Raw genomic sequence first — 12,835 nt, 5'->3', positions numbered from 1 at the left:
TGTTCAACATAAAAAGGTGGGTAAGAAAATACTATAAAATAGAGTGCATTTAATAAAAATTTGCAAGTAAGTAAAACTGTTACAGAGGAACAAAATTAATAACAAATGTCAAAAACCTTTATGGATAAAATTTTAAAATAATTGAAGAAAATAAATAACACAAATAAATGAAGAAATCCACTGTGTTCTTGGATGGAAATATTCAATGTTATTGTCTGATTTCTCCAAAGTAACCTATGAATTCAATATAATTCCAATTTCCCTCCTCCAATGTTTTTGTAGATCCTAATAAATGGTTTAAAATTCATAGGGAAGAGTAAAAATGAGTAAAGAAGTAGAAAATAACATTTCATCACTATCTTGTTTTTAATTATTTTTTATTTTTTCCTTTTTCTCCTCAAAGTCCCCCAGTACATAGTTGTATATTCTTAGTTGCGGGTCCTTCTAGTTGTGGCATGTGGGATGCCGCCTCAGCGTGGCTTGATGAGTGGTGCCATGTCCATGCCCAGGATTCGAACCAACGAAACACTGGGCCGCCACAGCAGAGTGCACAAACTTAACCACTCAGCCACAGGACCAGCCCCCCCTTTTATTTTTTGATCACTATCTTATACTATATACATAAACAAATTCCAGATATATTAAGGTGTAAAAGTAAAAAAGAAAACTTTAGAAACTTCATAAGATATTTTAGAATATTTCTATGACATTGGGGTAGAAAAGGCTTAAAGAAATACAAATGCTAATGGGAAAGTTGTTAGATTTGACACTAAAATTATCTATCTTTTGTATGAGAAAAGATGCCATGAGCAAAATGAAAAGATAAGGGGACAGACAGGGAGGAAGTATCTAAAATATGCACCATTGACAAATTATGATTATCCAGAATATACAAAGAACTCCTGGAAATCAATAAGTGAAATACAAACAACCTAAGAAATCATAGAGAATGGCCAATAAACACATAAAAAGATCTTCAATCTTGCCAGTAATCAGGGAGAACACTAATATACTGTTGGTTGGAGTACAAATTGAAGAATCATTTTGAAGAACAATTTGTCTATATCCACTAAAATTCTAGATCAATAACCCAGGAATTCCACTTTTAGATATATTCTCTAGCTAAACTATCACTCATGTACACAAGTACATGAGAATTCACAGAATTCAGTATTCACAGAAGCATTTATAAGATCAACAAACATAAAATAAATGTTGCCCAACAGACGGAAACCTGAATCTATTATAAAATTATTCCATCGGCAAGTAGCAGGTCATATTCCCCTTTGAGGAGAGGTATGAGTGGGAGAAAATATTCATGAGTATTTATTTCAATCTCTTCCATTTCTAAATACTTACAACCACCCTCATTCCTGGAGGTTTCCGTGAACAAATATGATAACTGAAATATTCTATCAGCTCCAAAACTCAGATGATAAATTCAGATAACACAAAAATCCTTGACTAGAGATGCTAGATAAAATATAACTTTCTTACATCATCAAATAAAACTACATATACAGCTGATCTTGCAAGACAGAAGGGAAATCCTCAGGTATCAGAAATAAAGATAGAACTGAAAACCAGAAGGGAAAATATGTAAATGGAAAATTGAAATTTTCTGAGGGGATGGATTCCCAAAAATCTGAAGAGATTTACAGATTACCCTTTTTTCTTGGAAAGTCACAGAATAAATAGGTCAATTCTATTGGCCCTAACAGCCAAATTCTCACTACGCCAGTTGACTGGAAAATGGCTGTACTTTAACAGATAGGTACTAATCTCCAAGACTGAATTCTGAAAATTAGGAATTTTTTTGTGATGACTTAATTAATAAATGCAAAAACAAACAAATGCAAAAGTGGTAAAGTGGAATCAAAAGTGCCCTCAGCAAATAACATTATTTGATAATCTTATCTTTTCCAAACACAGGCAAGTGTTTATAATTTGTATATAAATGTAATTGAGGAAAGAGATTATCATACCCCTCTAAAAAAGTTCATCCATATTTGTGGAGTCTCTACTGAAACTATCCCCCAAGAATCTTCTGGAGAAAAATGTAACAAACATTAATTAAAAACAATGCCAGAGAATGATAAATTACAGTCACAGACACATTTAACTTTTAAATTTTCTCCTTGAATTTTCCACCACAAAGTCAGAACCAGTTATTTTAGATGCTGTGGTTAATTGATGTGAGGCTATATTGATTTAACATTCTTTCATAAAGTTAACTAAGAAATTCCATTTATTTTTATACTTGGATTTATTTAACTTTGATAAATTTATGCAATTTATTATAAACTATAAAAATAAGTAATTTGACAATTTATTATAAATTGTCAAAACTGGTGTTTTCCATCATATCCGTAAGCAGAGATCATATCTCACATCATCTTTGAAAATGAAGGAGAAGAGCATAAATGCTGCAACTAAAGGCCAAACTCTTCAATAATTTTAGAATCATGTTACTAAAAGTACTATTAACAGAAATCTGGATAGTGCTCAAATAGGTAAAAAAGAAACAAAAATTAAACATCTTTTCCTCAACAAAAATGGGGACGTCATCCTCAAACAGACCTCAGCTCTTTACTAAAGCTTGAATTTTCCCCTTCCACTCAGAAGAGAGCTCTGAGAGGAAAGTGGGGAGGGGCGGCCGTCTGCGGGAACAATTGCTCTCCAAGTTCACTCACAGCCTGTGGGAAAGCCCCACACAGAGGTAACTAAGCTACCATGGGGTCTCTTCATCTAGCTAGCAGCCTAGGAGAGCAGACAGTGAGGGCCCAGTGAGAATGCCCCCAGGACCACGCAGGTGAAAGAAAGTGCTCCTCCCCCTCCAAGTGCTCCAGCTCTGCAGTGGGCCAGAGAACCACACAGGAAGAAAAGCAGTCTGAAGCTAGGGGGATCACACAGGCAAAAAAAAGTGCTCCTCCCTTGGCCTGGTGCTCCAGCTCAACAGGTCGGCCAGAACACTGCACAGACAGAAAAGCAGCCAGTGGCTGGGGGGATGGCGCAGGTGAAAGAAAGCACCCCTCCTCCCATCTGGCACTCCAGCTGAGCAGTTGACCAGAGCGCTGCAAGGGCAAAAAAGTAGTCAGTGGCTGGAGGGATCATGCAGGCGAAAGAAAGCGCCCCTCCCCGAGCCCAGCACTCTAGTTCCCTGGTTTGCCAGAGCACTGCACAGACAGAAAAGTACTCAGTGGCTGTTGGTAGGGAGCTGCAGATTGTGGCAGGCTCAGAATACACAGCTCCTGATCCCCATCCAGTGGTGGCAGGTGGGAGCTGTGACCAGATACTATCACTATGTGGAGGCACAAATGCACACCATCAAGCAGTATGAAAAATACATTCAATCTCCAGACCAAAAGGAAAATGACAAATACCCAGAAATCAATCCTGAAGGCACAGAAATTTATAATCCAAACATAGAATTCAAAATAGCTATCATAAAAACCCTCAAACAGTTACAAGAAAATACAGAAATACAGCTCAATGAAATCATGAACTTCCTCACAAAAGAGACTGATACTATAAAGAAGAACCTGTCAGAACTGTTGGAGATGAAGAACACAATGGATGAGATAAAGAAAAATCTGGACTCCCTAGAAACAGAGCTGATATTATGGAGTACCAAACTAGAAATCTGGAGGACAGAAATGTGGAAATGCTTCAGATGGAAGAGGAGAGAGAACTAACAGTAAAAAGAAATGAAGAAATTCTCTGAGAAATATCTACCTCAATTAGAAAATGCAACATAAGGATTATAGGTATTCCAGAGGGAGAGCAGAAGGAGAATGGAGCAGAAAGCTTCCTCAAAGAAATAAAAACTGAGAACTTCCCAAACCTGGGGAAGGAACTGGAAATACAAGATAAAGAAGCCAATAGATCTCCTAACTCTATCAATGTAAAAAGATCTTCTTCAAGGCAGAAAGTAGTAAAGGTGGAAAAAGTCAATGACAAAGAAAAAATATTGAGGGCAGCAAGGCAGAAGAAAATAACTTACAAAGGAACCCCATCAGGGTGTCAGTGGATTTCTCGGCAGAAACCTTACTGGCTAGGAGAAAGTGAAATGATATATTCAAAATTCTGAAAGACAAAAACTTTCAGCCAAGAATACTCTATCCAATGAAAATACCCTTCAGGTATGATGGAGAAATAAGAACCCTGCTAGATAAACAAAAGCTAAGGAGTTCATCACCACAAGACCCACCCCCCCAAGCCAGAAATCCTCAAGAAGGCCCTCATACATGGTGAAAAAAACAGAAAAGGGGCTACAAAGCCCTGAGCAAGGAGATAAATAGGTAGGCAAAATCAGAAAAATTGCAGTTCTCTATCAGAAAAGGTTAGTAAACACTTAATTATCACATTAAAGATAAAGGGAAGGAAAACACCAAAATATATATAATCTCGTCATTTTAACCACAAACTCACAACACAAGATGGAATAAGATATTACAATAATAACTCAGAAGGGGAAGAGGAAAGGGATGGAATCAGCTTAGTCTAAGGACATAAGAGGCTATCAGAAAATGGACTTCTCATCTACAAGGTTTTTTACACAAACCTACTGGCAATCACTAAACAAATAACTAGAACAGAGATACAAATGATAAATAAGAAGAAAACCAGAATAGAAAACTACCTAACCAAAATGGCAGTTCGAAATACATGGTACAAGAAACAAAGGAAACACAGATGAACTGGAAAATGAGCAATAAGATGGCAGCATTAAGCCCTCATATATCAATCATCACTCTAAATGTAAATGGATTGAATTTTCCAAGCAAAAGAGAAAGAGTGGCGGGATGGATTAAAATACAAGACACAACAAAATGCTGCCTCCAGGAAACACATCTCAGCTCCACAGAGAAACACAGGCTTAGAGTGAAGGAATGGAAGATGATAGATACTCCCAGCTAACAGCAAACAAAAGAAAGCAGGTGTTGCCATACACATATCATACAAAGTAGACTTCAAGATAAAACAGGTAAAGAGAGACAAAGAAGGGCAGTGTACAGTGGTAAAAAAGGGACACTCCACCAAAAAGACATAACACATAAATATGTATCTACCCAACACAGGAACACCAAAGTACATAAACATAAACTATTAACACACCTAAAAGGAGATTTTAACAAAAACACAATAATATTAAGGGACCTCAACATCCCCACTTACATCAATGGATAGATCACCCAGACAAAAAGTCAACAAGGAAACAGTGGAATTAAATGAAAAATGAAACCATTTGGACTTTACAAATATATATAGAACACTCCATTCAAAACCAGCAGAATACTCATTCTTCTCAAGGGCATATGGAACATTCTCAAGGATAGACCATATGTTGGGAAACAAGGCAAGCCTAAATAAATTTAAGAAGATTGAAATCATACTTAGCATTTTTTCCAACCATAATACTATGAAACTAGAAATCAACTACAAGAAAAAAGCTGGAAAAAGGACAAAGATGAGGAGACTAAAAAACATGCTACTGAACAACCAACGGTTCACTGAAGAAATTAAAAGGAGAAATTAAAAAAATCTGGAGACAAATGAAAATGAAAAGACACCATACAAACTCATATGGGATGCAGAAAAAGCAGTCCTAAGAGGGAAATTTACAGCCTACAGGCCCATGTTAACAAAAAGAAAAATCTCAAATAAGCAATCTTTAAACTACACCTAACAGAATCAGAAAAAGAAGAATAAAGCCCAAAGTCAGCAGAAGGAGGGAAATAATAAAAAAAAATAGAGCAGAAATAAATGAAATTGAAACAAAGAAGACAGTAGAAAGGATCAGTGAAACAAAGAGCTGGTTCTTTGAGAAGATAAACAAAATTGACAAACCCTTAACCAGACTGACTAAGAAAAGAGGAGAGAAAGCTCAAATAAATAAAAATAGAAATGAAAGAGGAGAAATTACAATAGATACCACAGAAATACAAAAGATTACAAGAGAATACTATGAAAAACTATATGCCAACAAATTGGACAATCTAGAAGAAATGGATAAATTCCTAGGCTCATACAACCTCCCAAAACTGAACCAAGAAGATACAGAGAATCTGAATAGACCAATCACAGGTGAAGAGATTGAAACAGTAATAAAAAACATTCCAAAAAATAAAAGTCCAGGACCAGATGGCTTCTCTGGAGAATTCTACCAAACATTCAAAGAAGATTTGTTACCTATCCTTCTCAAACTATTCCAAAAAATTGAGGAAGATGGAACACTTCCTAACACATTCGACAAGGTCAACATCACCCTGATACCAAAGCCAGACAAGGACAACGCAAAGAAGGAAAATTACAGTCCAATATCACTGATGAACACAGATGCAAAAATCCTCAACAAAATATTGGCAAAGCAAATCGAGCAAACCATTAAAAAGATCATATACCATGACTGAGTGGGATTTATACCAGGGACACAAGGATGGCTCAACATCTGCAAATCAATCAATATGATACACCACATTAACAAAATGAGGAATAAAAACCACAAGATAATCTCAATAGATGCAGAGAAAGCACTCAATGAGATCCAACATCCACTGATGATAAAAACAATAAAATGGATACAGAAGGAAAGTACCTCAACATAATAAAGCCCATATATGACAAATCCACACCCAATATCATACTCACTGGGGAAAAACTGAAAGCCATCCCTCTGAGAACAGGAACAAAACAAGGGTGCCTACTCTCACTGCTCTGATTCATCAGAGTACTGGAGGTTTTGGCCAGAGCAATTAGGCAAGAAAAAGAAACAAAAGGAATCCAAATAGGCAATAAAGAAATTTAACTCTCGCTGTTTGCAGACAACATGATGTTATATATAGAAAACCCTAAAGAATCCATTGGCAGATTTTTAGAAATAATCAACAACTATAGCAAAGTTTCAGGGTACAAAATCAACTTAGAAAAATCAGTTGCATTTCTATGCTCCAATAAGAAACTACCAGAAAGAGAACTCAAGAATACTACCCCATTTACAATCACAACAAAAAGAATAAAATGTCTAGGAATAAATTTAACCAAGGAGGTGAAAGCTCTATACAATGAAAAGTATAAGATCTTACTGAAAGAAATTGATAACGACATAAAGAAATGGAAAGATATTCCATGCACATAGAGTAGGAGAATAAATATAGTTAAAATGTCCATACTACCTAAAGCCATCTACAGATTCAATGCAATCCCCATCAGAATCCCAATGACATTCTTCATGGAAACAGAATAAAGAATCCTAAAATTCATATGGGGCCAAAAAAGACCCCAAATAGCTAAAGCAATCCTGAGAAAAAAGAACAAAGCAGGAGGCATCACAATCCCTGACTTCAAAATAGACTACAAAGCTAAAGTAATCAAAACAGCATGGTACTGGAACAAAAACAGACACACAGATCAAGGGAACAGAATTGAAAGCCCAGAAATAATACCACATAACTATGGACAGCTAATCTGCGACAAAGGAGCTAAGAACGTACAATGGAGAAAGGAAAGTCTCTTCAATAAATGGTGTCGGGAAAAGTGGACAGCCACATACAAAAGAATGAAAGTAGACCACTATCTTTCTCCATACACAAATCAAAATGGATCAAAGACTTGAAGGTAAGACCTGAAACCATAAAACTCCTAGAAGAAAATATAGGCAGCACACTCTTTGACATTGGTCTTAGAAGGATCTTTTCAAACACCATGTCTACTCAGACAAGGGAAAAAAGAAAAAACAAACCAGTGGGACTTTATCAGACTAAAGAGCTTCCGCAAGACGAAGGAAACCAGGATCAAAATGAAAAGACAACACACCAACTGGGAGAAAACATTTGCAAATCACACACCTAATAAGGGGTTAATCTCCATATCAGATAAAAAACTCACACAACTCAACCACAAAAAAACAAACAACTGGATCAAAAAATGGGCAGAGGATATGAATAGACATTTTTCCAAAGAAGATACACAGATGGCCAATAGGCACATGAAAAGATGTTGAACATCACTAATCATCAGGGAAATGCAAATCAAAACTATACTTAGATATCACCTTACACCTGTTAGAATGGCTATGATCACCAAGACAAAAAATAACAAACGGTTATTTGGTGTGGAGAAAAGGGAACCCTCATACCCTGCTGGTGGGAATGCAAACTGGTGCAGGCACTATGGAAAACAGCATGGAGATTTCTCAAAAAATTTAAAATAGAAATACCATACCACCCACCGATTCCACTACTGGATATTTATCCAAAGAACTTGAAATCAACAATACAAAGAGATTTATGCACCCCTATGTTCATTGCAGCATTATTCAAAACAGCCAAGAAGTGGAAGCAACCCAAGTGCCCATCGATCGATGACTGGATAAAGAAGATGTGGCATATATATACAACGGAATACTACTCGGTCATAAGAAAACACAAAATCGTACCATTTGCAACAACATAGATAGAGCTTGAGGGTATTATTTTAAGCAAAATAAGCCAGACAGAGAAAGACAAACACCGCATGATTTCACTCATAGGTGGAAGATAAACAAACACTTGGATAAAGACAACAGTTTAGTGGTTACTAAGAGTAAGGGTGTTGGGGGTGGGCATAAGGGGGTGAAGGGGTACATTTATATGGTGACTGACAAATAATAATGTACAACTGAAATCTGACAATGTTATAAACTATTATGACTTCAATAAAAAAACCACAAAAAGGCTAATGGATAAACATCTAGTATATTCATACAATGGAATACTACTCAGCAATAAAAAGAATGACCCACTTATAAAAGCAACCACATAGGTGACTATGGAAAACATTACAATAAACAAAAGAAGCCAGATACAAAAGAGTATCTACTGTATGCTTCCATTTATATGAAGTTCCAGGACAGGTAAAACCAATCCAAGGTGATAAAAGGTTGCCTATGGAGAGTGAAGCGGGGGAGCTGACTGGAACCAGGCCCAAAGGGACATTCTGGAGTGATGGAATATTCTATATCTTAATTGGGTTATTGGTTATACATGTTGTTGAAAATCACTATATATCAAATTGCACATTGAAGATCTGTGCATTTCACTATTTGCAAATTTTACTCCTTTCCCCTCCCCCTGAAAAAAGAAAGCAAAACAAAGACATTTTCAGACAAAAACAACAACTGAGAAAGTTCATTACCAGCCAACACTCACTGGAAGAAATTCTAGAGGATGTCCTTCAGGCAGAAAAAAGTGATCTCAGATAGAAAGCCAAAGACATGAGAAGAAATGACAAAATAACAAGCAAAGAAGATGTTAAATCATGAAGAACAAACATTATTAAAAAAAAGGTAATGATGACAATGATGGTGCGTGTGTGTGCCCACGCACATGTGTGTCTGCACACACGTTTTGTGTTTCCATTCCACTTGGGATCCAATTAAAAGTTCTTAATGAATGGCCTTCAGACCCTGCCTGACTGGGCTCTGCTGTCCTCGCCTCTCCAGATAACAACTCCTGACACCGTCCCTCTGGCTCCACCACTCTAGCCTTATGTTCCTCTCCATGTCATCTTTTGTGCACACAGTTCTATTTACCCGGAAGGCTTTTTGCTCCCCCTCTTCACCTGGCTAGCTCCTCTTCATCCTCAGTTTCAGTTCAAAGGTAACTTCCTCAGCATTTGCTTATATTCTCTCCCCTCCTCCATACCGTACAAAATTAATTCTTTTTTTTCTGTTTTGTACTTTCATCTTACACGCCTTTTCCTTCATTTATAAAACACTGATGTGTGATTATATATATTTAATGTCCCTCTAGACTATAAATTCAGTACTGTCTGTCTCCCATGATTATAACCTCACAGCCTGACTCAAATGCCTTACACATAGTAAATGTTCAACAAATATTTGTTAAGCAAATACAGAATTCAATCACTTCAGAGGTCCATCTACAAGACTGAGGACCTGCTACAGACTGCAAAGACACGACACGTACATGCAACATATGCTCTCAGATGGGCTCTTGGACCAGAAAGGAAGAAGAGAAATTATTAGACCACTTATCAAAGATTGGATGGGATCTGTGGATTGGACAGCAGTGTTGTAGAAATGTTGAGTTCCTGGCCTGAGGGTTGGATGGCTGTTATGTAGGAAAGAGTTCTTGTTTTAGGAAAAAACACACTAGAGTATTTAGAGATGACAGGGCATTATGTCTGCAGCTTGCTCACAAATGGTTTAGAAAAAGACCAATGAAAATGGCAAAAAAAAGGGTTAGGGAGCAGCTGTGGTGCAATGTCAGCAGTTGGCGGATCTGCTTGAGGAGGATTTGGAGTTCTTCATTCTGTACTTCCAACTTCTCTGTTGGTTTAAAATAATTAAAAAGCAAATTATTAAAAATAAACTATCTTTATCCACTTCTTTGGTCCCATGGAAACACATGAAAAATACTTTAAAACTATACTGGAATAAAAGATTTGCAAAAAAGCAGTAATGGCAAAAACAATACATGAAAGATTGGGATAGATACTAACGCAGCTGCTGCTTAACTGAGCTTCTCCTTCTTTGTGTGCAGAGAATAAAGGTTTGGGAACTTTGTTCCCAGGCTCAGTGTGATGCCAGGGCAGGCAGGGTCTACTTCTGCCCGGCACTAGTGGGTCTAGAAGTGTCGGAATGTGCACTTCTTAGTTACCCTGTTGCCTACGCACTGGTGGAGCTGTCACCATCAAAGGCCTCCATTCTTCCATATGTGCAAACTCCCAAACTGGCAGCGGAGACTCTCAACTCTTTCCTCTTTATGTCCTTCCTTCTTTTCATTGTTTCAGTTGTAGGAAATAAAAATCATTCTAGACGGTTTAAGAAGAAAGAAGTTCATACCGGGAATTAGGTACTTCCAAAATCGGTGGAAGAGCTGGAGGCGCGAGCTGTAGGCTGGGTCACCAGAGGAGTCAACAATATCTCGGCACTGGCCCACCCAGGAAGCTATCTCTACCCCTGTCAGAAAGGTAGGTGAGGGGGCCGGCCCGGTGGTGCAGAGGTTAAGTTCGCACGTTCCGCTTCTCGGTGGCCCGGGGTTCACCGGTTCGGATCCCTTGGCAAAAGCCATGCTGTGGTAGGCGTCCCACATATAAAGTAGGGGAAGATGGGTGTGGATGTTAGCTCAGGGCCAGTCTTCCTCAGCAAAAAGAGGAGGATTGGCAGTAGTTAGCTCAGGGCCAATCTTCCTCAAAAAAAAAAAAAGAAAGAAAGAAAGAACAAAAGAAAAGTAGGTGATCGGGAGTCATCACTATATCTGAACATACCTAATCTAGAGATTGGGAAGCTGCTGCCACCACCACTTCTGCAACTTCCTGTCAATACCCACAAAACAAGTGACTAGGTACCAGAACACTTGTGCAGAAAAACTCAATGTCTACATGACTATGCTTGTCAGAAAAAGCCAAAGAAACAAGAAGTTATGCTCCACTTCATTTCCACCTTCCAAATCTCAAGCACACCTAGTTGAGAAACCTATTTCACAACTTATTTGCAGAATGCTAAAGCCAAGCAGGACTGCGAAACACGGTGTTTAGCTTTCCAGCCTCCACAGAACAGGGAGGTCCACTGAAATGAGGCCGGAAGGAATGCTGAATTCTACTGCCTATATCCACCCAACTCCTCACCAAAGATTAGTGGGAGCTATCCTCTGCTGTTAATCCCAAGAGATAGAGCAAATCTGGTATAAATTCTCTTACACTGCTTCCTTTTGTTATGCTTTAATGGCAAAATTCTGCACATGGAGCCAGGACCATAACTCACTGAAGCTAAACTCACTGAAAAGTGAGGGAGGCATCATGATCGAAACTCTGGCATCTGTCAACACTAATACGCTCATACAGTGTGACTCAGCGGCTATTCAGTACATACTGGTTAAATTATAATTCCCTCACTCTCTTCTCTCCCATGTCTATCCATTTTTTCTCCACGTTTCAGTTTCAAATTTATAAGAGTCATCTCTTTTTGCTGTAATAGAAAAGCTACCTTACTTTTAATCAACAGCAGAGGGCTGCCTATTCCCTGACTAGACGTGGTTTTAGAAAATGACATAGCTGCAATGTTTTTCTTCTTAAAAAATGGGGGGTGGCTTTTCTAAGCCTTCTTTCACTTTTGTGATGGACCAGAAAATAAACGGCAAATGATAGCGTTGAGATGGCAACCTCTACCAGAAAACAAGCGATTTTTGTCTCTCCCACCTGACTGTGAGCTCCTCACAAAACAGGTGGAGACTGTTTTTTCTCTCTATGCCTAGCATACTGCGTGATACAGAACAGACAGTCAATAAATGTCTGTTGAATGAATAATCCAAATTATAGTGGGAGACAGCAGTTCATCATCATGTCTCATCTTCCTATCTCACTCTCTTCCTCCATGTGGACAGAGGGAGCTGGAAGGCATCTGAGTCACGGGACTCGACAACAGGACCTCCATCATGTAAACACTGGAGTGGGCCCCACACCATGAAGCTTTCCAGAGGTACAAATCCTTCAGCAAGTTCAGGAAAACCTCCTTTGAAAGGCTGGAGTTTCTTCCCTTTAACCCCAGTGGCTTACTGACCACCTCCTAACTGCCATAATTCCTTCTACGTCAGCTGGGCAGAGCGATGATGAGAGAAGCAGATAACTGCAAAGACAGATCATGTACCAAGAGGGAGAGAACAGCAAACAACGTGGCAATAGTTTGTCTATGATCAATTGGCTCTGCTGGAAGGGAGTGAAATGAGCAATCTGGAACAGCAGTGCCTACCTCTGAGTAACAGCTACCACCACCACCACAGGGAAAGAAAGTCCAAGGCCAGCCTGATGGGGTTGGATGCCTACCTGAGGTTAT

At 38.4% G+C, this 12,835-nt stretch overlaps 1 protein-coding gene across 5 annotated transcripts in view; it reads right to left on the bottom strand.

The window, feature by feature from the left end:
• The window catches only part of NEDD4 (NEDD4 E3 ubiquitin protein ligase), a 143,053-nt gene that overhangs the window by 104,667 nt on the left and 25,551 nt on the right, over positions 1-12,835 (bottom strand). The window lies entirely within an intron of this gene.

The sequence above is a fragment of the Equus caballus genome, chromosome 1 (assembly GCF_041296265.1).
Source record: "Equus caballus isolate H_3958 breed thoroughbred chromosome 1, TB-T2T, whole genome shotgun sequence".
NCBI classification, from domain to species: domain Eukaryota; kingdom Metazoa; phylum Chordata; class Mammalia; order Perissodactyla; family Equidae; genus Equus; species Equus caballus.
This window is presented reverse-complemented; position numbering and strand designations above follow the sequence as displayed.